The sequence below is a fragment of the Ailuropoda melanoleuca genome, chromosome 10 (assembly GCF_002007445.2).
Source record: "Ailuropoda melanoleuca isolate Jingjing chromosome 10, ASM200744v2, whole genome shotgun sequence".
Classification (NCBI taxonomy): domain Eukaryota; kingdom Metazoa; phylum Chordata; class Mammalia; order Carnivora; family Ursidae; genus Ailuropoda; species Ailuropoda melanoleuca.
The window spans coordinates 70,229,201-70,255,505 of NC_048227.1; the positions used below are offsets into that span (position 1 = coordinate 70,229,201).

Consider the following 26,305-nt stretch of genomic DNA (forward strand, 5'->3'; position numbering starts at 1 on the left):
ACTCACAGTATGTTAAATGAAAAAAAATAGACCAGGACACAAAGCTGTATGTAAATTATAATCCCATGTATCAAAACATGCAGAAAATGCACCCCAAATTAACAATAATATTTCTAGGCTGTAGAATATGAATGACTTTTTCCCTTCTTTATGCTTTTTGTTATTTCCTAAGTCTTCTACATAAACAGCACTACTTTCATAAGCATAAAAAGTCACAAAAGGTAATATGATGGAAAGGAATATAATTTAATTTATATGTAAACATAAGTACATTATAAGAAACATTGCTAACAACATTGATTTAAAAAGATCTATTTAACATATTGCATATTGATTTTGTTAATCATATGATATGTTCCCTCAGGCCTTTTAAAATTAATTTTAACTTGGCAGGCTTTATGTGTAATTAAACAAATTGAAAACTATCAGAAGGAGAGAGAATCAAGAAAATAAATATGACATCTTAAGCTTCTAAAGCACTTTGGCCTGAATGGCCATTAGTTCTAACTCCAGCATTTGCACATTCATTTCTTCATGTATTTCTTCATCAAACGTTTAGGCCACATATTACGTGTCAGCTACTGTGCCAGGCAGGAGGCACATAAGAATTAAAATGGGATGCTCCCTGTCTTCAAGGATCTTACACTTTGATAGAAAGACCATGATTACACTGTTACATTATATATGGTTTACAATAAAAAGTGTGTGGGTCATAAAAGCAGGAGCCACTTGTGATTTGATTAGGGTATTTGCCAGGGAGGCAGACAGGATTGGAGAGATGTCAAAGTAAAAGCAATAAAGTGACAAGATCCTAACTATGGACCTTGAATTTTGGCTTATTTTGTTTATATGTTGTCCTAGGAGTCTATAGTTATATTGTTTTTTAAACACATTTGTTGAACAAAGATGATAAAGATTTTCAGTATTTCTGAGTTCTTCAAATCTTTCCAGAAAAACAGCACCCATTTAGTGTCAAATATCAATGAAAAAAGAAATACAGAAACCAGCACTGAGGAAAGATGGAATAATGGTTTCTTCTTCTTTTTAAATGAGGGAAGACATAAATTTATTTAAAATGCATTAACTGAAGTGAAACAAAAAAGAGCATAGTTAGAGGGAAATATAATCTCTTTATTAAATTTAGTATAAAGGTGTAAAACTGTGGGCACGAATTATTTTAGGATGGTGTTAAAAGAGGAGAAATGTGCTTGGTGAGAAATTAACAAATATTTGCTTGAGTTAGAAGGAAATGTGAATAGTAATAATAAAAGCCAGGAAAGGAAGATCGATTCTACTTCAAATGCGAGTGACAGGAGACTAGGGAGGTATGGACAAAAATAAAGTCAGGATTCAAGCAAGATATTTTCAGAGGATTTGGCAAATGAATTAGCATCATGTATGATCCCTCATGCTAGCAAGGTTGCTATATATGTGGGGAGAAAAAGGGTAATATAGTTTTTTGACCTCTCTCCCTTGACATCTTTCTAAAGTCTTGAATTCTGCTTGTTCAAAATGGAACTCATCAATTTCTCATGCAAAATCCATTTTTATCTTGCTTTACCTGTTACTATCAATTACAACACTGATTTTGTAGTCACCGAGATGCCAAACTGTTATTTTGTCTTTTCCATTTCCTATATTCAGTTATATGCCTAGTTGTCCAGGGTCCCTCTGCCTCATGAATCTTTACTTCCTTCCATTTCCAAGGTCACCACCCTAATCTTGGTCTCTATTACTTCCTGCCTGGGCTCTCAGAGCCTGCCATCTTTTTCCCACAATGTACATGGTTGATGATGTAATCTTTTGCTGGCCAGGTCTGATCATATCACTCCACCTGCTCAAACTCCTTCCACAATTTGTTACTTCAGAATATAATCAGGAGTTCAAGGTTGCCATAATTTATCTCCAACCTACTTTCTCAGGTTTATTTCCAATCATTTCCTTATAGATGCCTTATATTCTAATGAAATTGGACTCTTCAGTGATGCACTGACATAACCCATGCTTTTTCATCTCCATATCTTTGTATTTGTGCTTTCCCTACATGGAATATCCTCCTTTTCTCCTTCTAGTCCACATGCCCTAACCTATACTTTAAGAGCTATCTTTAAATCCCTCTATGAAGATTTTCCTGGTACATCAAATTCCTTGGAGCTGTTTTCTCGTTTAAATTCTTTTCCTATTATTTTTTGTGCCACTTCCTTTACTCTATCTTCTCTTACAGAATACAGAATATATGAGTTATTTTTATTTCCTGTACTAGATTATAACCTTTTACAGAGCAGGGATTTGTGTATTACTCATCTTTATGGCTCTTTACATCAGATTAGGCACTCAGTACATGTCTTGAAATGAACAAGTATTAATCAGTAATTAGTAACAAAGCAAAGTACTATTTACGGAAATATGATGTATTTGAGTATTTGATAATTTTATTCATTCAGATTTTAAAATTTGAGATATATCATCTCTTAATTAAAAATATTATACAACATAGTAAGAGTTACCTTCTGGTGTTTTCTCTGGGCCCCATATATCAAGTTCAGTTTGTAGATAGTGAATAATAAAGTGGCAACCTCTCCATAGTTCAACTTGAGAAAATTGGAATTGTTCTTACACAAGGACCCACAGTGAATAAATGATACATGTTAAACACAACCAGATGTTTCTTATTTAGAGAATTAGAATTAGAGATTCAAGTGGAAAGACAGAGCATATAGAAAGAGAATGTTGTCAACTTTGTCCCGAAATTATTAAAAGTTGGCTTTAAAGTACTTTCTATTCAGTAAAATTAACACATTTTTTATTTTAATGTTTACAATACAAAAATATTTTTCAGTGACTTTATACTGAAATTATATAACAATTATTTTATATTTGACCAATGATACTAGTCCAGTATATTAAAGGTTTTAAAATTTGTTTTCCCTCTTTGAAAATAGAGGATTTTATGTGAATGCATTTAAATTCAATCACTAAAATCATTTTCTTGAAGATTCTTCTATAGCCTGAAATGTTTCAAGTGGAATCTAAGCTCAGAAAAGCATTCTCATTGTATCTTAAATTATGAATTATAGAAAACAAAACTTTAGAAGTTAGAATTTAGTTGATTTTGATCAGAAGCTGGGATCTCTTGAAAATGTTTCCGGCATGTGATGAAGTTATCTGTTTTCATCTCTTCAATTAAATGAAGATAATTATTAAGCCTATTGCCATTAGTATGTTATTTATTAAGTGAATTAGAAATATATTTTTCCAACATCACATTTTTCCTCATTCCCTTTTTCTTTCTTAAAAATTTATTTTTTTTGTTAGCCTGTTAATGCAGGTAATTGTTTGCCTGGACAGGATTTGCCCAGCTTCACGCTGATAGTTAGGTCTCCCTGAACACCAGGGTTTTCATGCTGCCGCATCATTGGCACTGGAATTTTCCTGCATCATATCTGCATGTATCACACAAGCAGCAGAGCATATTATTTGGTCTGGTGTCTTCTCAGTTCCTGGCACACCAGCATTTTCTTTCTTTTTTTCAATTGAATCTGTTTTAGTGCGCTTCCAAAATGAAAAATTAAAGGATAAATGGGATAGTAAGGTTTACTTATTTTTACTGGATTGTGCTCAATATCTTGTCTGACACTACCTGTGGTAAATCTGCTTTTTTACTCTCTCTAGAAAACATGTGAATCGTAGCTGATGGAGAAACAATCATTATCATCAATTCTTGTTGTCTTGGCTACCACTAGGTGGGTGCCGCTGATCTATATTATAGACTCTAGTCTGCCAAATGTCCAGGATTGTCCATTAATCACAGGCTTGAGACATACCTAGGGTCACACTAGAGCCAAGGACCGTTGGAGATCACACAGCCAGGATATCAACTCACTCCTCAAATAGACCTAGTAATTTTGTGGAAATACAAATTTAACTACTATATCACATTGATTTAGAAGAATCGAACCATTGTAATCCTATCACAATTTTTCTATACAAAAGATAGAATAGACTTTCCAGGTCTGAAGCAGTTTCTTGGTATTAAAATTTAAGGTCTCCTAGGAAATGTAGATTTCTGCTTAGAGAATTTCCTCCCCCTATCAGTCATGTCAGAGTTGTTTTTATTACAACATTTCTTTAACAGTGGAAGATATTCTTTTTCATCTTGACCTATGGTTGCTATTTATTATCAAAACCAGACAATGACCAGGAAAAACTGAGCAGAAAATAAGTGATGCAAATTGCTTGGTTAGAGAGTCTCTCAAAGGACTTAGATTAGGAATGGAAGACACAAGACTATGTTAAGTGTAACTAATTTGCCAAATGAATATTGAAAAGCAATGACCAAATCTTTCAAATTTCGAGGATCAAGATTAAAGGCTTAAAAGAAATTCATTTTCTCTCTTACGCAAACTTAATCCTCCTTTTAATGTGTTTGTTCTTACAATTCTGTGATTTATCCATGTGTGTTTGCATTTTATCATACTTTTGTTCTGTTTTTCTTCCTTATTACATCTTAATCTCTTTTGTGGGCAGAGATCACTGCAAATCTTTAATTGTGCCAGATGTCTCTGACTGCTGAGTAAATATTTGTTGATTGAAACATGAGGATAAGTTTGCATAATTGCATCTTTCTATACATCACAATTATGAAGTTTTTGTTCTAGCTTTCTGTCTTTATGGGCAAGAATGGTCCGCATATAGGGTGGGCAGTGGGTATGAAATATAAAATATGACATCATTCTGTATTTTAAAAATGTTTATGCCACCCTTTTACATATGAACCATACAGATACATGAACATATATGTATGTGTACATATGCATACATTTACATATATGAATGTATACATATGAACTATGAATCATCCATTGTTCATGATGGTAGTGTATATATAGAGAGGGGGTGTTCTTTCTTTGAGCGCAGAGATTGTCTTTTACACTATGAACCATACAATGTATGTTTCATGGTTAATACACAGTAGATACTTAAAAAATATTTGTGCCTCTTGATGATAGATGAGAGGACTCTGTAACTGTTACTTCCTGTCACCTCCATGGAACTAGTACTATAATAGTTAACATTCTATACAAAAAAAAGTTAAAGCCCTAGAGTCTTCCAGGTCATCCCTGAGCCTTACTGTCTCCTCAGTAAATGTTCTTCAGCAAGCAGAACATATCAGTCATGCCACTGGGCTTCTCTTTACTTCTATTTGCCATGAAAAAAGAGAGGTGAATAAGAGAATGTAACAGAGGAATAAGGAGATGTGGTTACTTTCCAACAACTCACTCAGTTGTTGGCTTTGGCTTTCATTCAGACGCAAATGAGTGGGAATGATTCCAAAGGCCGGAAGGCAGTTTTATAACACAATATATTATTAAACAAACAGATTCTGAATATAAAGTCTGTTTCTTTCCTCCCTCAAATGTCACTTTTACTAATATTTGTAAATATGTCTTTTGGAGTAGTTGAAGTTAGGGATAGTATTACCTGCTGAAGGGGCTAAACAGAGAAATATAGAACCAGCCGTGTTTTCTAAGCTATATGCCTGGGATGATAGCTGCCTTCTTTGTGGTGATGGTGTTTGTAGAATCTGTAGTATCTTTGTACAGTCTGTGATAAAGGCAGTGATGGACACATTAACATATCATTATTTATAAATATCTTTAAGTAGAACTAGAATATAGGCTCCATAAGGTCAGAGACTTTCATTTGTTTTGTTTCTAAGACTTAAAATGGTATTTAGCACACAATTGTTATGAAACAGTTATTGAATTAAACATTAGAAATTTGGACATTTAGTCTTGCATTTTGTCATCTTTGCAAGTTGTGTTTTGTTTTCCTGACTTCATAATCTTCTACTGAGTATTAATACTAAATAACCTGAAGAGATGTAAGTTATGGGATAGTCCTAGCAATTATGGCAGAAAAATACTCCCATCATCAAGATTTTCTTTCCTTTTTGGCTATTTTTCTCAAATAGGTTGATGATATGGGTTGCTGCTTGACTTCATTGCATAATACACTGTAGAAATCAAACAAACGAAGCTTTGGTGAAGATTATTTTTAACAAATTAATAGAGTATTTAATAATTTTGAGAATATAGTTCAGAAAATTTTATTACTAGCCTTAAAACAGAAATATCAATAGTATCTTCTACATTATGTGGACAACAGATGGTGAGACAAGAGTGCTAAAGCACTTCTATGGAAGGACTTACACATTCTTAGTAGTAATATTTAATTATTCTTAGAATTGAGAATTTTTATTCTAATAATGACATGAGTAAAGATTCTACTCATAACGTAAAACACAGAATACAATTATTCACAAATGATTCCCTAAAATAACGCTTTAACATTTTCTTTTGCTTACCAGGTTATTCCATTAATTCTTTGCTGCTATTACTTTAGAATGCTACTTTAGCACTACATCCCTTCACACCGTTTACTTAATTAAAACACACACACACACACAGTCACACACACATATATATTCTGCAGTTATAATCCTAATGTGTCTTTTTAGTTTTACTCTAGGCACAAATACCAAACCTAATGAACATCATTAATCACGATGCTGATCATATTAATGCCAATAGGAATAATACATTCTGGATTAGTTTATTTATTTTCACAAACTTAATTATTCTTTCAACTTAAGAGGTAAACAGTTCCTTAAGATCCTCTGAGACCAGTGAGTGTAGAGCAGAAAGGCCAACTGTTAGGATTATGGGACTTTCATTTGGATGTAAGATGGATGTTTCACGTGGATGGAGAGCTGGAGAGTTAGTTAGTAGTTAGTGTCTTTGCACTATTGGAGAGTCTAACTTGGGAAGCCACAGACAAATGAAGGGAGGGTCCTACCTATTCTTCTGGTGGCCTGATACCCTGCCCCACTCTTTTGAAATGTATGAATGTATCATATCTGACACTAGGGGAGTGTCAGCTAAGTTTAAACCTTCCGCAGCTTTTCCACAGCCATTACAGAATGTCTTTTGTTAGAGGATTCTTGGGCAGTTTGAGAAATGAGAGAAGAGATGGCTGTCCTGCTGGAATAGATCTAAGAAGCACTCCTATCACCAGTCCTGCCCCTGCCAGACATCAGATTACATTTATGCCTTGAATTATATGTGCTACCTTTACTTGTCTACCTGAGATGAACTTTTGGATGATGAGTGTACAGCGCTCACTTGAATGTACAGTGCTGGGCCCAGTCCTGCACTTGGAAGAGATGAAAGATGATCTAAGTGGAGTTCTTTGTAAGATTTGGTATATGAGGAACCACTTAGCATACAAAAAAAGTATAGAACTGAAGGACCTAATCTTACCTATGAGAGATTATATATCACTAATAATTATAAATGAGGCAAATGGCTATTTAAAGTATAGGTTGACAATTAGTATAAATAAGATCTAATTAAAATGCTTACAGTTCATCATTAAGAAAATATATTGGGAATGGGAAGAATGTAAGAATGGTTATATATACAAGATTTTAGGAAAATATCCCTACCTTTTTGGTATATATTTCCCCAAATTAATACCATTTTTTCTTATCTCAGAGGAACAGCAAGTGCAGAAGTTAAATTAAAATTTACATCTACAAACCAGGGGTTAAATATGTCTGTACAAAAGTGAAATATCATTTGGAAATTATAATCCTAGATTAACTCAACCATGAATAGAATTCTAACCAGGTGTTTTATTTTTGCATAAATGAATTTAATAAGTAAATCACAGAGCAACAAATTAGAGGCCTGTGATACACTAATTAACAATCTAGTGGATTTTTTCCCTACATTCCACATTTAGAGGAAAGATTACAAAATAGCAGGTAAAAATATTTCCCTATCTGAGATATTATTAAATTTTACACCACAGAGATTTAAGTATAGTTTTAAAAAGTGAACAGAACTAACCAAATGTTACATTATATTTACCATATTATTTATTCATGGTCAGGAGTGGCCTTAGTGTATTAAGAAAGGATTTTAAAATGGAAGGTTGAGAGTAAGTATGAGCTGTCTGATGAACTTACCATTGTTTCAAAATATTAAATTCAGTAAATACCTTAATCGCAAAGCATTATGATCAATGGAAGAATATTTATCCAATACAGTGAAGTAAGATATACAAAGAGCAGCAGATGGTCTACTGAATAATTGAATACCTTTCAACTTTACCTGGCTTTTGTTGAACTTACCTATCTGACCTATCTTTATTTGCTACTTTTCTACACAAACAACTGGAAACCTAATAACTGGTTAAAGCTGAAAGTGAACATATGTTATTTAATTTTCTCCCTCTCTCACAGCTAAAGAAAGTTAAGTCTATACAAGTGAAATTAAATTATGTAAGTGTACACTGTAAGTTAATGGAAGAGCATAGCTAAAACCTAGTTACTTAACTTCTAGTCCAGTGTTTTTTCCATGCTATTATCCTGCTTCCCTCAAACAATTTGTTACAGAATTTAAAATTGCAAAAATTTTCTTGAATTTTCCAGAACAGTGATTCCTAATGTTTTTGGAGTTATTACTTCCTTAGGATGTTAATCACGCTGAGTCCTTGCAAAATACATATGTAACCTCTTTCTCTTCCTCTTTGTTTTCCTTTTCTTTGTTTAAAGATGACACACTTTGAAATTGATTTGGTTTTGAGATTTGAGAACTTTGAAATACTTGCAATGGAAGGTAGCTCTTTTTTGGTAGGAATCACATTGTCATGTTTATATTCCTAGCAATTAATAGAATGTCTGGTGCATAATAAATGTTGTCTGAATTGAATTAAGCTTAACCAAATTGATGGAATCTACAAAGGGTTAGTGAAATCATGCTTTGAAGTCACTTAGAGAGTGTTTCAATTTTCCACTTTGTGTGGGTAGACACTGTCTATATTGAAAATTGATCTATTTAACCAAGGATGGCATTGACAAACAAGAACTTACTTATGGTTCTTTCCTAGTTAGGTTTTTCATTATTTACGTTGTAATTGTTAGATGCGGTCTTGATATGTCATATGTTTTCCTCATTTTAATATAGCCATACTTTATAGTAATTTACTTTTGGCTGTCTTCTCAGCAGACTGATAATTCCGTGTCATTATTTACTTTTTCACTGTCTATTGTGATTCATCTTTATTGTGTCCTCACATAGTCCTTTTGCCTTTGAAGCTACTATAACTTCAAAGAAAGCTTAAATAAATGAAGAGATGTATAGGCTCAGTGCTCAAGGAGAGGAATCTTAAAAACCTGGTTAAAAGGGGTTATATTTTTCTTTTTTGTTTTTCATAAGTATTAAATTCAAAAGTCTCTTCTTGAGAAGTCCTTCCCCATATTTCCCCTTCTTGACCCCCTTTTTGTATGCAGTGTGTCTGCATGCCATGTGCAATTTATGATATAGCAGATGGGAGCAATTGTATTTAGGAGAACAATCCAGCAGATGGGCCTTGAGTTGATTTTGGACAGCTACAAATCTAGAGAACACAAGAAACAGCCCCCAGAACTCCATGTCCCAGTATTGGCCATAGCTCTTCTGGGCAATTACCACTTTGGGGCTACAGGAAATATGTAAGCACCTGTTAGAATAAATCTTCTTATGCCTCCACCTGAGTAGGGTGGTAGGAGAGGGCAATAACTTTACTCCAGATTTTATTGTTTGCAGATAAATGTATACCAAGCAGATGCTTTATTCAGACAAATAAAGCAAACTATATAAATGAGAAGTGTTTATCTTTTGTACTTTTTCTTTTTTTTTTCTTTTAGGAAGCACAGGTTTTGTGGCCTAGATAAATTTGTTTAAAGAATATCTGTTTATACATTGCTCTGTTTCCTGGTATTATTTCCTTTTCTGTCCTTATGGAAGCATTGTAGATTCTTACATATGCCTTGTTTGTGCTTGTTGGATGAATGAATAAAGGAAGAACAGAAATATGCCAGGTAGATCTGGAACATTTCTGACAAATAAATCATCTAGTCCCATTCCCTTGTACTATAAGTGAGAATATGGAAGTCTGGAGAGGCTGCACAACTTCTAATTAGCAGAAGGAGTGGTTAGTGTCCATTTCCTTTGATTCCCACTACATTATGTTTTCCATTGCAAAAATACAACTGCTGCTAAGTTGCTAGACTTTTTATAACTCTTGACTCCAGGATTGAGGAGGTTTTTACTTTAGTGCCTGAGCCTTTATGATCCTAATAAAACTTCTTACCACAGAAATATCCCTTAGAGTAAGATGTAGTCAGAAATCCTGTTTCTCAGTATCTACCCTAGAATACTACATGTATATAAGGATTCATAAAAACGAATGTTTATTCCAGCAATGTTTATAATAATAAAATCCTAGGAAGAACCTAAGTGTTTCTATATGGGGAGTGGTTAAATGAATCTTAATATTTTTATTCCATGAAATAAAATTGTTACTTTGCAACAGTTAAAACGAATGAGTCATACTTATGTTTGGTAATAGCAACAGAATTCTAAGACATTGTACAATAAAAAATAAAAGTTGCAGAATATCTACAGTATGTAAAACACACAAACATGTAAAATATATATAAAGTAGTTCTAGATCTACATGACATGTATATAGAAGTATGAAGAAAAGATGGGAAGTAAATACATTAAATTTGTGGTAGAGATAGTTACCTACGGGGAAGGTAGGGCTAAAAGTTGATTTTATCTCCATGTTTAATTTGTAAAAAATAGAATGTATTCATGAATTATTTGCGTAATGTAAGAAAATTTTTTAAAAAGCACAGGATCCAATAAAAACTCAATATGCCTCTATTTTGACATCACCTTACACCAGGGACTGGGAGAGAATATGCAGATATGCAGGGGGGGGCTTGTCATTCTAAGCCAGCTAGTGTTCTATAAAAAAGATAAATGAGTTACTGGCATCTAATTATTATAGAAAATGAAGAAAATCATAAGGAACAGGGAGCAGTAGTGAGAAAAAGATAGTGAAACTGATGATGTTTTTGTCAACAGAATTAATTTCATTAATAAGAAACCAATTTTTTCAAGTCCAGATACTCAAGTATTCATTATGTCATAGTCTCTGAAAAAGATCAGAATTTTCATTGTTTAGCTATTCTGAAATAGTTTATCTTTTGTTGTTTCTGCACTTAATTATTACATATGTTTTGACATCAATAGAAATCAGAAGAAATGAGTAAAAATCAGCATCAGAAGAAAAAAAGGGGGCTATTTAAACGTATATTTCGAGAAGAAACAGTGAAATATATAAAAATGCTAAATTATTGGTAAGGAAGAATGGTTTCCAATTAAAATACTTGTCTTTCTGAGATTTGAGCCGCCTGCTAGGAAAAATGATGTCATCTTAAAGCATTATTTAGGTAGAGGGACTTCATGAGTAGCTATTTTTTATCAAAGATGATTCACAACAAAACTTTGTGAGGTTTATTTATGGGAAATTATGTAGTAAGTATGTGAAGATCATGGGCCTGATGTTTAGACATACTTAAGTTTTGAAACCTGATTCTGTCACTTACAGGTTGTAAGATCTTGTGTAAATTACTTTATCTGTGCCTCAGTTTACTTTTTTGTTAAAAGCAATGATATTGCATACCTCGCATGTTGTTTTAGGGAGGTAATAAATGATATAATGAAAGAAAAGCACTTACCTTAGGAGTACTCAGTAAGCTGAAAGGGAATTACTTTTTTTCTCCCTCCAGTAGAAGTTTATAAATGTAGGCAGACAGTAACATGACAGCTTTTTATCAGTGTTCTACAAAAAAGTATAGATTATTTAGCTTTATGGTAAATTTGATGAATATAGACACATATCTTATGGATATGAAAACTTAAACCCTGTGGCAAGCTTTTCAAGGTTTTCATAAAGACAGAACAATCAGCCATTTTTCTTGGTTTAGTCTGGCCAAGGTGGAAGGGGCAGTCAAGTCAGAACATGGCCAGGGGGAGGCTGGAGATAAAAGTGATAGTGGGGAGATGAAGTTGCTCAGTGTTCTGCCCACAAGGCTGTCCTCTGCACACAGATGATAATTGACTTCAATTGACAAGGATTGGGGGAGTAGATTGAAGTAGGCAAAAGCATGGAGAGTGTCTGTCAGTGCTAAACTACTCCCCAGCTGCATGGTTCCTTTAGAATTGACCCTTCCCTTCATGGGCCTATCTATCACAAGCTTTACTTCAAGAGAAAAAAACAAAAAGCAAAACAAAACATGTAGATCTCAGCTGTATGAGCAGGTTATGGTTTATCTAAGTTATCCCTAACTTTAGAGATAACTAAAGTGGGTGGGGAAATTCCACAGGCTCCACTTCTTCCTTGTTAAAGAATTCTATAGTTAGGAAGGTCTTTCATCTAATTTCTATTTCTCAACACACACACACCACCCCTCACCACCACCCTGCCACGTACACACACGTTGCCAGGTTGGAAAAACTTTTTATGACTGTATGCTTTTCCTCTGAATAACTGAACGACTACTGGAAATTACTGCTTTGCTTTGCTCTTTTCTTCTTCAATAGACTGATTTCTCCTGCTTCCTTTAATAGAAGTGAAAAATATCCATTTGCTATCCTTTGTAAAATAATTTCTCAAAGATCTGAACTTATTCAAATTCAAATTTCAAAATAGTATTTGAAACCCAAGTCAAGAATGCAGTATTCTGTTTCTGGTCTTAATACCATCATTGTCATAGAAATAGCCAATACAAATGTACATGAAAACTATTAATTCTCAAAGTGTTTTCATCTAAGGAAGGATTGACTATTTGTATTGAGCAGAAAGCACTTTATTTACGTAATATGTTGTTTCATGGATACCTAACTAAAGGGTCAACCAGGTAAATATGACTTCATCAAACATTAGTAAGTCAAAAATTTTCATTTTTAAAAAATTAAACCAGATCTTTGTTCTTATCCATTTCCTTTATTCAGGGTTTAGCCAATAGGATTTAGGTTTTTTTGTGTGTGTATTTTAGACTTTATTCAACAGTTAAAATGACATGGAACCAAATATAGCATCTTTCATTTACTGTAGAAATATAACTCTTCAGATAAAAGCCTGGTTCAAAAAATTGATCATCTGTATGGAATGTTTTAAAAAGCAAAATGAACTATGTGGTTATTAATATCCTCAACTGAGATTCTATACATGGGATTGCAAGTGCTAACTGGTTATATATTCTGTTTTGCTTCCCTTTTTTTACTTAATTTCCAGGAAGTGAAGAGGCAAATTTAATGTTTAATCTCAGTAAACACAGGCCAGGTGGTTGATATATTTATTTCATTCCCTTCATACATTCTTAAAAATGAATCTAGTTTAACAGTTTTATTTTATATAGTGGTATTTTACTTTATTTTATAAAAGATTTATTTAATTATTTGAGAGAGAGAGAGTATGTGCTCATAGGAGAAGAGGAGGAGGGACAGGAGGAGAGAATCTTCAAGAGACCCTGAGATCACTACCTGAGAGGAAACCCAGAGTGGGAGGCTTACCCCACTGAGCCACCGAGGTGCCCCATAGAACATAATAAGTTCTTTTTGGAAGTTGGCAGGGTCAGTTATGTAGAGGATAAATAACAAGTTCTGCAATTTTTTACTGCAAATTACTTCCCTTTAAATAACAGGAGGTGGTCTAAAATAGGAGAACTAAATAACCTCTAGTATCCCTTCTTGATCTAAATTTCTATTATTATAGCTGGGTTTCTGAACAACTACATCCAACCTTTTTATCAGAACAATGAAAATGGGTTTTATTTTAAATTAGGGGCTTGCATAAATTCTGGAAAATTCTAATCATTAAAGGCATCATGAAGGAGTTGCCTTTTAAATATTGTATAGTCATATGCAGTGTCTTATAGTTCAGAATCAAGAGATCCGGGACATATTTTCAGGAAAGATCCTTGCATTCTTGAATGATTTTCTACAACACCTCACTCATGCACCTGGACCTTTGCCTATAAGTTGCATTTGTCATTACAGAAATTGAATTCAATGCCAGGATTATCGTACAATGGTGAGAGGCATGGCCTTTCTTAGAGTAAGAAAAATATAGTTTATCTAGAATAAAACCCTGAGTTTAGCCGCTGAATTAGGGACGCAAGGTGATGTACACCAGTGCTTCTCAAACTTTAACGTGTGTACAAATTAGTTGGGGGTCTTATTAAATGTATACTATATCTCATTAGGTCTGGGGTGACATCTGAGATCCTATGTTTCTAACAAGCTCCTTGCTGATATGAATTCTCCTGGTCTGGGGATCTTACATAATAATGATGTACATAACTCTGATATTTAGGGTCAGGTAACATTAATATTTTTTATTTGAAATCCAAGACTGAATTTGAAATCTAAGAATGTTTGAAGGTCACTTTCTGTCATGAACTTTCACAGACTAAAAGTATCATTGATAGCAAAGGTATGTGGTGCCAAGCTAATATATTCTACCATAAATTGTCTCTTTACTGAGGGACTTTGTTTACTGGAATGAAATTAAATCTTCTAACACATGAGGTCAAATGTATCTACAGATCTGCACACATGGGTTTTGGGGTAAATACGAAATACTTTCATGTATTTGTGCTATTTAATTTTCTTTATTTTGAATGCCTGATATGGCTTGATATGAACCAGGAGGCATGATGGGAAAAGGGTTGGATGCAGCAAGTTTATATGCTTTTACTTTTGAAATACAGCAGAAATTTGCATAAGCTGCTTTTATATAACCATCATAGAGATGTTTTGTGGAAAAATGGAGACATTTATTAATAAAGACCCATTAAGTCATTCAGTTAATGTGAAAGCTGAGGGTATTACCACTGTTGAACTGAGAAATAATTTTTATTTTCCCCTTCCTTGAGATATATCATTAATGTTGCTATTAATGGTGACTTTATCAGATGATTTCCAGAGCATGACTTGGAATCAGCTCCCTTACTGATAATAAATAACTTATAAACAGATAACAGTCACAATTGTCAAAGTACTTCAGAGGCAATATAGATAGAATTCCAATATAGCCCTAGGTAAGACTGTCTTTGTTTCAATATAATGTAGAAAAACCTTTCTTAATTTTCGAGAGGAGTGTCAACATCGATTACCATTTTATATGAAAATGTAGGCATAAAAAGTTGAGGCCAGAGAAGTTGTTACAAATAGAGCTAAGAATAGAACTGTCATCTTAGAATTGTATCCTTCACTAAATTCTCCAGATATATTTTTCTCTGAGCAACATATAAGTGAATAGAATTTCTCCTTTCTCTTTAATATTTATTTCATTCAATCTAAAACGTTTATAAAAAGTCCATTTTGGGCAGTGAACTATTACTAAGTGTTTTATGGAAGGGATTTATGTGAAAAATCAAAGCAAAAACTTAAACTAAAAAGCAAAAACAAATTACTAAATGGGCTTCTGCTTCTGTGAAGATGGGGTAACAGGGGCCAGATTTACCCTCCTGTCTGAAACAATTACAGAAGCAGATAAAATATATGGGGCAATGTTTTCAGATATTGAACATCGGACAGCACAGGATAGTGATCCCTGAGAAAGAGGAAACAAATGAGGTAAGCACCATAAGTACCTCAGCTCAGTGTCTGAAGAGGATTTCCTGGTAATAGTTCAGGGAGGGGGAACCCAGGCTAAGTCTGGTCTTGTCCCAGAGTTGAAGAGATGAAACTGATCATCTAGGGGGACAGAGCATTGTTAGAGGTTGCAGGGCAGAGTCCCTGCACAGAGAGAACTTCACAGACCAAGAACTCCTGAAATCTCCAGAAGATACCCCCAAGTCTTCAGTTGGGTATAAATCAGTTTATGCACATAAGGAAACAAGAACCACCTGAAGGAACATAAAGACCAGTCACCAAAGCTCAAACAGAGCTGAGAGTAGTTCATGTTCCTACACATAGAATCTTAGTTGTAATTCAAAACACATTAGATAGAGTACTCAAAAAAGTTATTACCTCAGTAGTAGAGCACAATAAGCCTTAGCCTAAAGAAATCTCTCTAATCCTACCTCATAAAACTTAACAGAGAGCTTCAAAAGGATAAACTCTTCCCAAGTAACTTAACTATGGCCAAGAACAAAATTCAAGAATTCTAATAGGAATGCAAAACTATCCATCATCCACCCGACAAGGCAAAATCATAATGTCTGGCAGCTAATAAGAAATTACCACACATGTAAAGAAGCAGGGAAAGATGACCTAAAGTGAAGAGAAAAAGCCATCAATAGAAATAATCCAAAATTGATATAGACTATGGAATTAGTAGAAGTTATTGTAGCTATATCCCATGTAAAGGAAAGATGGAGCACAGTAAGTAGAGACATGGAAGATATATAAAAGACCCAGATCAAAGTTCAAGAGATGTAAAATACAATATCTGAGATGAAATGGACACTTGTATAGAATTCACAGTACATTAAACCTGAGAGTAAAACAAATCAGTGAGCTTGAAGACAGCAAAAAGACTATTCAAAATAAAACAGAGAGGAAAAAGACCAAAAACAAATGAACAGAGTAACTGTGATCTATGGCAAAACTTTAACTAGCTTAAGCATATGAGTTAATTGAAATCCTCAAGGGGCGGGGCTGGGGGGGCAGAAAGATTATTTGAAGAAATGATTGAAATGTTTCCAACCCAAATCATGCAACGGACCTCAAGTGTATGAAACATGGAGAAACCCTACACCAAAGACCTCATAATAAAATTACTTAAAATCACTGGCAAAGAGAAAGTCATAAAAACAGAATAAAAAACATATTTTGTACCTAGGACAAAATATAACAACTTTTAAAAAGTATTGGGAAAAAGAACCTGTCAACCAGTATAGAATTCCATATCAAAATTTTCCTTATTACTTGAGATAAGAAATCTTCATTAAATAGCTTGGAATCAGTTAGGAAAGTATGGGCCTTATCTGCTAAGTCCTGAAGGTGATTGATTGCAGTCACTCTTGTTCCTTCCAAACCTCTCCCCTCCTTTTTTTTTTTAAATCAATACAAGGTTGGGGAAAAGATTTATAGTTTGTATATCTATTCATTTGTAATGCTAAGGTCTCATTTGTAAAGAAAGTTGTCCCCTCATAGGTATCAGAGTGGTAGCTGAAACTCTCACCGTGGGAAATCAATTATTCGTTCTCAGATATTACTATTGCTCTTAAGTTCTCTTCTGCAATGTCAGTTACTCTGCTCTACTACTTCACTGCTGACTTCAAAGAGTGTTGCACAAAAAGCTACTGAGGGGGTCAGTGTGTTTACAAACCCACTCATGGCTCACAGGAGAACTTAAATAGTTGGGAAGGAGAAGATGAAAAAGATGCAGAAAGGGGACAGACTTTATTTACATTAAATTTTTGTCTAGGGTGACCGCTAATAAGAAGAATCATGGATAAGATGCATTTAATCCAAGAAACCCAGACAAACGTTACTGCTAAAGATTATATTTCAATAGTTAAGATACTTTAAATTAAGGCATACAATTTTCTGTTGTTATTTGCTCTACTGACAATAACTCTTTTGGGTCCCTGGATCCAATTCCAATGTGGTAAGGGAGTCTTCCACCACAACACCAAGCAATTCTCAGACACCAGTAGGGTGTCCAAGAATTCAACACAATTCTAACATTGTCTATCTGAAGATAGCAGCAGATTCCACAGGTTAAGGGCTCAGTCCTACAAGATTATTCTCCACCCCCCACTTTTTTTTTTACAAGACTTCCTTCTCCTTGGGTGCCTGTGGTTCTTGGTCATGCGACTTTGAAGAATGAAGAGGTAAACCAGACAGAGTGGTGGACAGCAAAGCAAGGTTTTACTGAGCGATAGTAAAGTATATTGAATGATAGCAAACAAAGCTCCCAAAAAGGGAAGGGACCCAAGAGGGTTGCCACTGGAGTTTCTAAGTCTAGGGGTTTTTATGGGCTTGTTGGTGGGCTGTTTTAATCTGATTACCCTTCCTGCGCCTGTCATCCAATCAGGTTTTTGTCATCTATCATGTGGGAAGGAGTGGAGGGCTCCTTCCAGGGTGATGTAAAATCCTTTTAAGGGTGGTTTCCTCTTGGGGGAGGGGGGAGGCCCTTGTCCTTGCCTGCCTTCCTTCCAAATATCCTTCATAAACTTCAGACTCTAGTTGCAAACCCCAGGCTGTTACCTGTACTTCTGACCTACCAGCTATGGATTGAAGGTTCCAGTGACCTCCTCCTTAGATTCTTTTAATTTGCCAGAGTGACTCAGAACATTCAGGGAAACACATTTACCAGTTTATTAAGGATATGAAAAAGGATGTGAATCAACAGCCAGATGAAGAGATACATAGGATGAAGTATGGGGAAAGGGTGAGGAGCGTCTATGACCTCTCCAGGTGCCTCCATGTGTTCACCCACCTGAAAGTTCTCCCAACCCTGTACTTAGGGGGTTTTATGGAGGCTTCACTTCACAGTCATGATTGACTAAGTCATTGGCATTGGCTGATTCAACCTCCAGATCCTGTCCCCTCCCCGGAAGTCTGGGGCTGGGACTGAAAGTTCCAAACGTCTAATCACACGGTTCTCCTAGAAGTCACTTCCCTGTCCTTAGGTTATCTAAGAGTGTTCCAAAAGTGATCTCATTAACATAACAAAAGATACCTTTATCACCCTTATCATAGGATGTTCCAAAGGTTTTAGGAACTAGAGCCAGAAACCCTGGAAGAAAACCAAATACAAATGAGAAATCTATGGTCACCATTCATCTGAATGACCAAAATGTATTATTTCTTATAAATTACAGTATCACATTTGCTTTAGATTTATGGGCTAATGTTAATTTTTACAGCTTTTCTAACTCCTGTATTGTATAAGGAAAATTAAAAAAAAAAAAAAGAGGGCTGCAATTGAGTTAAGTTCAAATTCTCAGTGTCCAAGGAAATTTTTAAGAGTGTAATGTTCAAGTCCAATGCCCCAGGAACAGCTCAAAAGCCTCCCTTTTTAGGAGGCTCCACCCATCCTAACTTCCATCAGTGACAGTTATGTTAAATTAGAGTTTGCCCCAAATCAAAAAAGACCCAGCTCATTTTATAAGATAACTTAGATTCAATATAGTTATCTACAGTTATTGAGTAATTCAGGGCCATAATAAATATTTACTATGAATAATATAATAGGTATCATGCAAATGTTATTGGACTTCTGACAAAATGTATAATAGAAAATTCTAGAGGACCTGGCTGGTTCAGTTGGTAGAACATGTGACTCTCAATCTCAGGGTCATGAGTTCAAGTCCCACACTGGGCATAGCACTTACATTAAAAAAAGAGAGAGAGACAGAGACAAAGACAGAGAAAATTCTAGCAATGCTGAGATCCCCTGTGTTAGAAGTTATTAATCAATTTTTTAAATTATGATGATCATCTAATCTTAAAGCTCTCACCTCTGATTTTATGAATCTACACAGAAGCAATTCAAATAAAAGTATATTAAAATGTTTTAAATATTTCTAAAATATGTTGTTAAAAATAAAGCTAATTTGGCCAAATAAACTACCACATACTGGAGAAATGTCATCATATTGAAAAGAGGAAGAATGGTTGGTGTTTTTAGTGTGTGTGTGTGTGTGTGTGTGTGTGTGTGTGTGTATAAAATCATGGTTGAGTAGAAAGTTGTTAATTGATTTACTTCTATATTTACATAAAAATATTTATGGAATGCCTACTCTGGGCCAAGAACTTTGTTGATGCTGTACCAGTGGATGGCTCCATGGTTAGGAATTTTATTTTTATTGGTCCTAAAACATTGTCTCGTTTACTGGATGAAGCTGGAAAATACTATTACAGAATATAAGAACTTCCTGCTAAGAAACTTGCAGTATAATTACAAGACTTAATACACACTATTAATGACATTGCCACTTGGGATCAGAATCCAAGATTTCCTGTTTTCAGTGTTTTTTGTTTTCATATACCCTGCTAGTTTGTGAAAGGATGCTCCATTGACTAGGAGCAAGGGAAACATGACTATATTGATAATTGGGAATACTTTGTTAGGAAATTTCTACTTAAATACTAAAATGAAAGCACTCTATTCATCTTCCCTCTGCCTCACTCTATAGCTTCAGATGGATGGATTACCAGCCCTTGATGTATGTGCATCTGTGATATCACTTCTTCCACACAACAGGAGCAGAGTCACCACTGGGCTTCAGGCTCCATTCCCTCTGTCAAGGCCACTGTGTCATCCAAGCTCTGTCTCAGGGCAACTTCCTTCAAGGTCACACAAAGATGGATGCTCCTCTGACCTGCTGCGAATCTCCGCCCAGGTATGTTGATGCCCTACTGCCACAACTTGGGATTTTCTCACTGTTATCACCCAGAAAATAATGGATAGAACCTTTGATGGAATTTATGGCTCCTGTTCTGTTTTAAGAAGAGTGTGACTCCTGGGGTGCCTGGGTGGCACAGTCGTTAAGCGTCTGCCTTCAGCTCAGGGCGTGATCCCGGCGTTCTGGGATCGAGCCCCACATCAGGCTTCTCCACTAGGAGCCTGCTTCTTTCTCTCCCACTCCCCCTGCTTGTGTTCCCTCTCTCACTGGCTGTCTCTCCCTGTCAAATAAATAAACAAAATCTTAAAAAAAAAAAAAAAGAAGAGTGTGACTCCTTTTAAGGGGAGTCCATTTGATTTTGGTAGCTACTCAACCATTTCTTGGAGTGCCTGTCAGCTGGAGGAGGAGGATGGGGTAGCACAGTTAGAATCAGTTTCAACATTTCTTTCTTCCTTCTTTAAGAGTTTTTAAGATCTTCTTTGTAAGTCATGGTTTGTGAAGCTAGCTTAGCCTCTGCTACAGATTTACAAGCTCACTCACTCTTCCAGTCCTTCTAAATCTTGTATTTTCAGGGAGGGATGAAAAGAGGTCATCCCGTAGACTCTCCTTAATACCAAGGGACCACATATGTCCTCCATAATGGAAGATGGCTGAAGAGGAGGAGTGGAAGGTACCATTTGCTCAATTCTCTATAACCAGTCAGGACACTGCCCCAAGTACACGACTTCTCTCCTCAGTACATTTTGTTCCAAAGGACAGCCACTCGCAGGGATGTAAAGCCTCTCTAGGCAGTTTCAGTCTTCTGGTTTCATATGTATTAAATTTCATGGTTGGAAAGCTTTAGAAACATTGATAAGCTTCACATTATTATAGATATCTTGGTTTTCCAAATAGTCATTTAGACTATTCCTGTGGCCTCAGCCAGCCTCACTGTAGTGGACTGAATGCCAGTCTCTGAAAAGATATGTTTAATTCCTAACCCCAGTACTTGTGAATGTAACCTTATTTGGAAAAAGGGTCTTTGAAGGTGTAATTAAGATCAGGAGCTCCAGATGCAATCATCCAGGATTAACCAGGTGGATCCTAAGACAAATGACTATCTTATAAGAGGAAAATACAGACATCAGAGAAGAAACAGAAAATATGTGAAGGTGGTGGCAGAGATCGGAATTATGCAGCTACACGCCAAGGAGCACCAATGATTACCTATAGCCACCAAAAGCTAAGGAGGCAGAAAAGGATTCTCCCCTAGAGCCTTCAGGGGGAGCACTGTCCTGCCAACACCTTGATTTTGAACTATGGCTTCCAGACTATGAGAAAATAAAATTCTGCTGGTTCAAGTCACCAAGTTTGTGGAGATATGTTACAGTAGCCCTAGGAAATGAGCACACTAGCCTATGGCAACATAAAGCAGACTGGTGGGGACTGCTGTGTGCCTCTCCCGCCCAGGTCTCAGCTAGCCTGGCCATGAAGACAGCAAAACTGGAGGTCATTTGAAACCTTGCAGCCATACCCCTTCCTCCACCATTCTTGGTTTCCCCTCAAAATACAATCTCCTGATTTAGTCTCTCCCATACTTTAATAATCTTTGGGGGGATTACACTGCTTCTTGCTTCACCATGCTTCCATTTCTCCACATCCTTCAAATAGGACTGGCTACATAATTTGAGGGAACTGTTGAAAATGGAAGTGTGCGTTCATATATTTTATTTCTTTATTTGAGAGAGAGAATACAAGCCAGGGAGAGAGGCAGAGGGAGAGGGAGAAGCAGACTCCCCCCTGAGCAGGGAGCCCAATGTGGGGCTCAATCCCAGGACCTTGGGATCATGACCTGAGCCGAAGGCAGACGCTTAACTGACTGAGCCACCCAAGTGCCCTGGAAATGTGGGGTCATTTTAAAATTAAGAATTTCAAGACAAGAACAGAAGAACCAAGCATGGGGCCTTCTTAAAAGTAGAGCCCTGTGCTACTGCACAGATTACATACCGATCAGTCCAGCTCTACCTCCTAAATTTATCCACTCTGACATGGCAGAGTCTTTGTTCAATACTGATAAATTCTACTACCTTCATAACTTATTCAGACTATGCTTAATCCATTTTCTTGCTTTATGTGAAAAATCAGCTTTCTTCTGACAATAGTTTTCCATAGATCTTCCCTCAGTATAAAATACTCATTATTTTAACTCCCCAGGACCATGGGAGGCAGCATTGGCACCCTTGTAGCTCCCTAGTATTGCTTTTGAACAGTGTACCACTTCTTATACCAGCTCTTGATCTTTTTAGCGTCTTGCTCCCTATATGTGTAACTTCTGCCCCAACTCTGCACTGTCATCTGCTCAGTTCCAGATCATTCCACCACATTCATGGGAATCTTTTGTATCTGACTCTCTCCTTCTCTATCTCATGGCTTATCACTGTGGGTGGCTTCAGTGTCCATGTGGATGGCCTTTTCAGTAACTTAACCTCCAATTTCTTGATTTTCATTCTACGTCAGCTAACCTCACCCATTTTTCTTCCATAAACTAGGTCATAACTACTACTAGAACTTTCAAGAAAACTATCCACCTTGACTACAATTTATTTTTCTCTCTCCTTCCTTTGATTTATATCTCTAGTTCCTTGACTTCTTTTTCTCTCCTTGTTTATGTCTTCACCTATTCTCCTGTGTCATATTACATTAATCTCATAGCTCTATCCTTCAACTACTCTCTTAGTAATGGCAGCCCAGTTTTCTCCTTGTCTTTCCATCAGATCACTTGGTAAGACCCCAAAGTTGATTAAACTTTCTGCATTTACAGTCATATTTTATACAGATGCACACGACAGTGTGCAACTACTACTTCCACCTACTACTTCCTGTACTCAAAAGTATTTCTTTGGGTTTATAGTCAGCTTCTCTCCACCATTCCTAGCAACAGTCTTTAGGCTGTTTACCTGATTGCATCATCAACCTTAATTGCCTGATAGAAGTGAGAGACAACCAAAAATCTTCAATCCACTATAAGTAGACAAAAGCATTCTATAAATAGTATTTTCTTAAGTCATTATTTTGTCTTAATGAAGGAAATGAGCTTACATTTTTTTCAATTAAAAACTGCTGTTAAGCACTTGTTTTATACAGGTACTATTCTAGTTACTAAAGATATAGTGTTCATGGACACTGGTTCTGATTATTTCAAATATCTAATTTAAAAGTATATCAGGGGCGCCTGGGTGGCACAGCAGTTAAGCATCTGCCTTCGGCTCAGGGCATGATCCCGGCATTATGGGATCGAGCCCCACATCAGGCTCCTCCGCTATGAGCCTGCTTCTTCCTATCCCGCTCCCCCTGCTTGTGTTCCCTCTCTCGCTGGCTGTCTCTATCTCTGTCGAATAAATAAAAAATAAAATTAAAAAAAATTAAAAAATAAAATTATATCAATGAGGACTAATGATTTTATCAAATTTAACTGAAAATACAGGTTAACAAAACAAATTTTGTGGAGTATAAGGAATACAGTTACAGAATCATAAAAATCCAATCATGGTAGCATAAGTCACATATCTAAACATTTTAGTATCATTCTCATTATAGGTTATCTAAAATGATTAGGACTTAGAATAATTTCCCTTAGTAATAATATTTAGAATATATTTCATATACAAATATATTTCATCATGTGAAATGAGTTTTGTCAGTAAGTTTTAAAGTTACACTAAAAATATAAATAACTCTCAATCTCTTTAATTAACGTTTGTATGACCACACAAGTAACTATGTTTTTACAAAATAAAACATACAGGTTGGCTTCTAGAAAACTCACAAGCTTTATTAACAGAGTGTAGGTTTTAAAAAAAAAAGTCAACCAACCTTTTTTTTAAGGGAGAGGAAGAGAATCTTAAGCAGGCTCCATGCCAGTGTGGGACCCAAAGCAGGGGCTCCACCTGGGTCTCAGTCTCACAATCCTGAGATCATGACCTGAGCCAAAATCAAGAGTTGAACACTTAACTGACTGAGCCACCCAGGTGCCCCAAAAGTTGATCAACCTTAAAGGCAGAAAGGACTAAGTTCAAAAATTGGTTTGCAGTCTTGTTAGCTATTTCACGTCATTCAAACCTTATCTCACCTTGTCGGGCTTCAGTTTATTAAGTGAAAATGGCAAGCAATGATTATTACTACACTGTGGAGGTAGACATATTAAATAATTTAAAGGGCCTGATTGTAGCACCATTAGTAGATATTTTAAATGAATTATTTCGGTGATTATATTTTTATATCTCCCATAGCCTTTACCTAAAAAGGGAATTTAGAAGTAGTCAGTAGTGAAGTGGTAGGTGTCCTAGGCCTTGGGTAGGAAGCCAGAGCACAGTACCAACAAGCATATTGGTATTAAGATTTTGAGCACTAAAAATGACTTTCAGGAAAACAGAGGTGATCTCAGGACTTCAGTGAGGACAAACCACATTCTCAGGAAGCAGAGAACTGTACCTTAATTTTTTCAGCAGTATTGTCATCGATTTAATATGGCTTTTAAAAGACACAATGAAACCCTAATAATAAGGACCTCATTTTCCTCAGTGAGAACATTTAGATGAATGTTCTCAATGAACAATATGCATTGTTATCTGTTTTTCTTTGTCCAAAAGTTGTCGGCATTGCGTGTTGCCTCCCGATCTGTTAAAAAAATCTGCTAATAAACACAAAGACCCAAATTCCGGGCGCAGATAAGAAAGCTATGCACATTCCTACCTTCTCCAGCCACGACTAGATCAAAAGGCAACCTTGTGACACGTGGAGCACAAACCCTGCGGCCGCGTACAGATGGGTCAACCGACAAGTTGTAGCTTCTGGGAAGAGAGAGAAAAGCGAAATTCCCGCACTTACAGCAAGCGAATTCTTAACAGAACCTTAACAGTCACCTGGGGGAACTGAGAGTGGCAGGCGGGGAGGACATCGGTCCTGTGACGATCCCCGACGATTAGTTTTCTGTTACCTTGCACGCAGGAGAGCCAACAAGGAAGAGCCTCGGTCGCGCTTACCCTCGAGCCCCACGTCGCCCGGGACTGCGCTGCAAGCGGACACGCGAGAGCCGGAGGCGGGAGGGGGGGGGCGCTCTGCGCTGGAGGCGGGTCCCGGTGGCTGCTCCCTCCGCCCCCGGAGTCGCTGCCACCGCCTGGCTGCGCCCCAGCTCAGCAGCTCAGACGCGGCCGCATCCCTTAGACTGTAGAGGCGGCCGCGAGCTAGAGCCCGCGTCGCTGCTCTCGGCCACACGGAGGCTGGGCGAGCCCGAGCGCGAGGACACCTGGCCCGGGCGCGGCGGGAAGCTCTGCGCGCCACTGGTACGTACCAGGTGGAGGGGTAGCGGGAGTGAGTGTGGCTGGTGCGAGGAAGGAGGGAAAGGACTTGGAGTCGGGGGAGACTGACTGAGAGAAGATGTGAAAGTGCAACTTTCCCATTTGCCGCTCAGTCTGCGCAAGCACGGGGGATTTCAAAGCAGGTGCCCCTTATGCTAGAGCGACATCACTACTATGCAAACTAAGGTATCTTTAAAGCGGAAGGAGGCGCTTAGGTCAACAGGGGTAACCAAGGCGATCTGATCACCTGCTTTTTGCCGTTTCTTCTCTGAAGGTGGACATTAGTGACCTCCTGTCGTAAATTGTTGAGCCCTTAGTCTCTCTCGCCCGCAATGCCACGTCGTTTTCCTTGGGCTGCGCGTTCCAAGCTCGCGGCCACTGGATCGGCAGAGAAGCGAGACCTAACCGGCTCTGCCAGCGTCGAGCTCTGTGGCTTTAGCCAACTTGCCTCACCCCGCTAGTCTCCGTTCATTCTTTGACAAAATATGGCACTGATTAGACCGGATAATCCGGATGGTCCCCTTCAGCTATTGGGATTTCCCCGAGCCTGGGACCCCTGCCTGCGAGGGACCGGAGTGTAAAGTGGTCTCAGGGGCTTAGGAGACGGAGGGCGTGGGTCCTGGTTGTTGCAGCTGCAACCCCTTGGGGAAGCACCTGGAAGTGTCTTCTGGGGAAGATGGCCAGCTGCTGCTGCCGGCTC

General features: G+C 36.9%; 1 protein-coding gene and 1 long non-coding RNA gene across 13 annotated transcripts in view; one reads left to right on the forward strand and one right to left on the reverse strand.

The window, feature by feature from the left end:
* PKIB (cAMP-dependent protein kinase inhibitor beta) overlaps positions 1-26,305 on the forward strand; it is a 194,058-nt gene that overhangs the window by 67,369 nt on the left and 100,384 nt on the right. For all 12 annotated transcript variants that reach the window (XM_034669065.1, XM_034669068.1, XM_034669070.1 and 9 more), the window contains exons 3-4: positions 20,060-20,266; positions 25,256-25,590. The gene's annotated coding sequence lies outside the window, so the exon portion shown is untranslated. The remainder of the gene's footprint in view (positions 1-20,059; positions 20,267-25,255; positions 25,591-26,305) is intronic.
* LOC117803979 lies at positions 1,629-25,313 on the reverse strand. The gene is made up of 3 exons (XR_004628119.1): positions 25,001-25,313; positions 11,639-11,742; positions 1,629-6,016 (listed from the first exon to the last, which is right to left on the reverse strand). It is a non-coding gene; the product is annotated as an uncharacterized LOC117803979 (long non-coding RNA).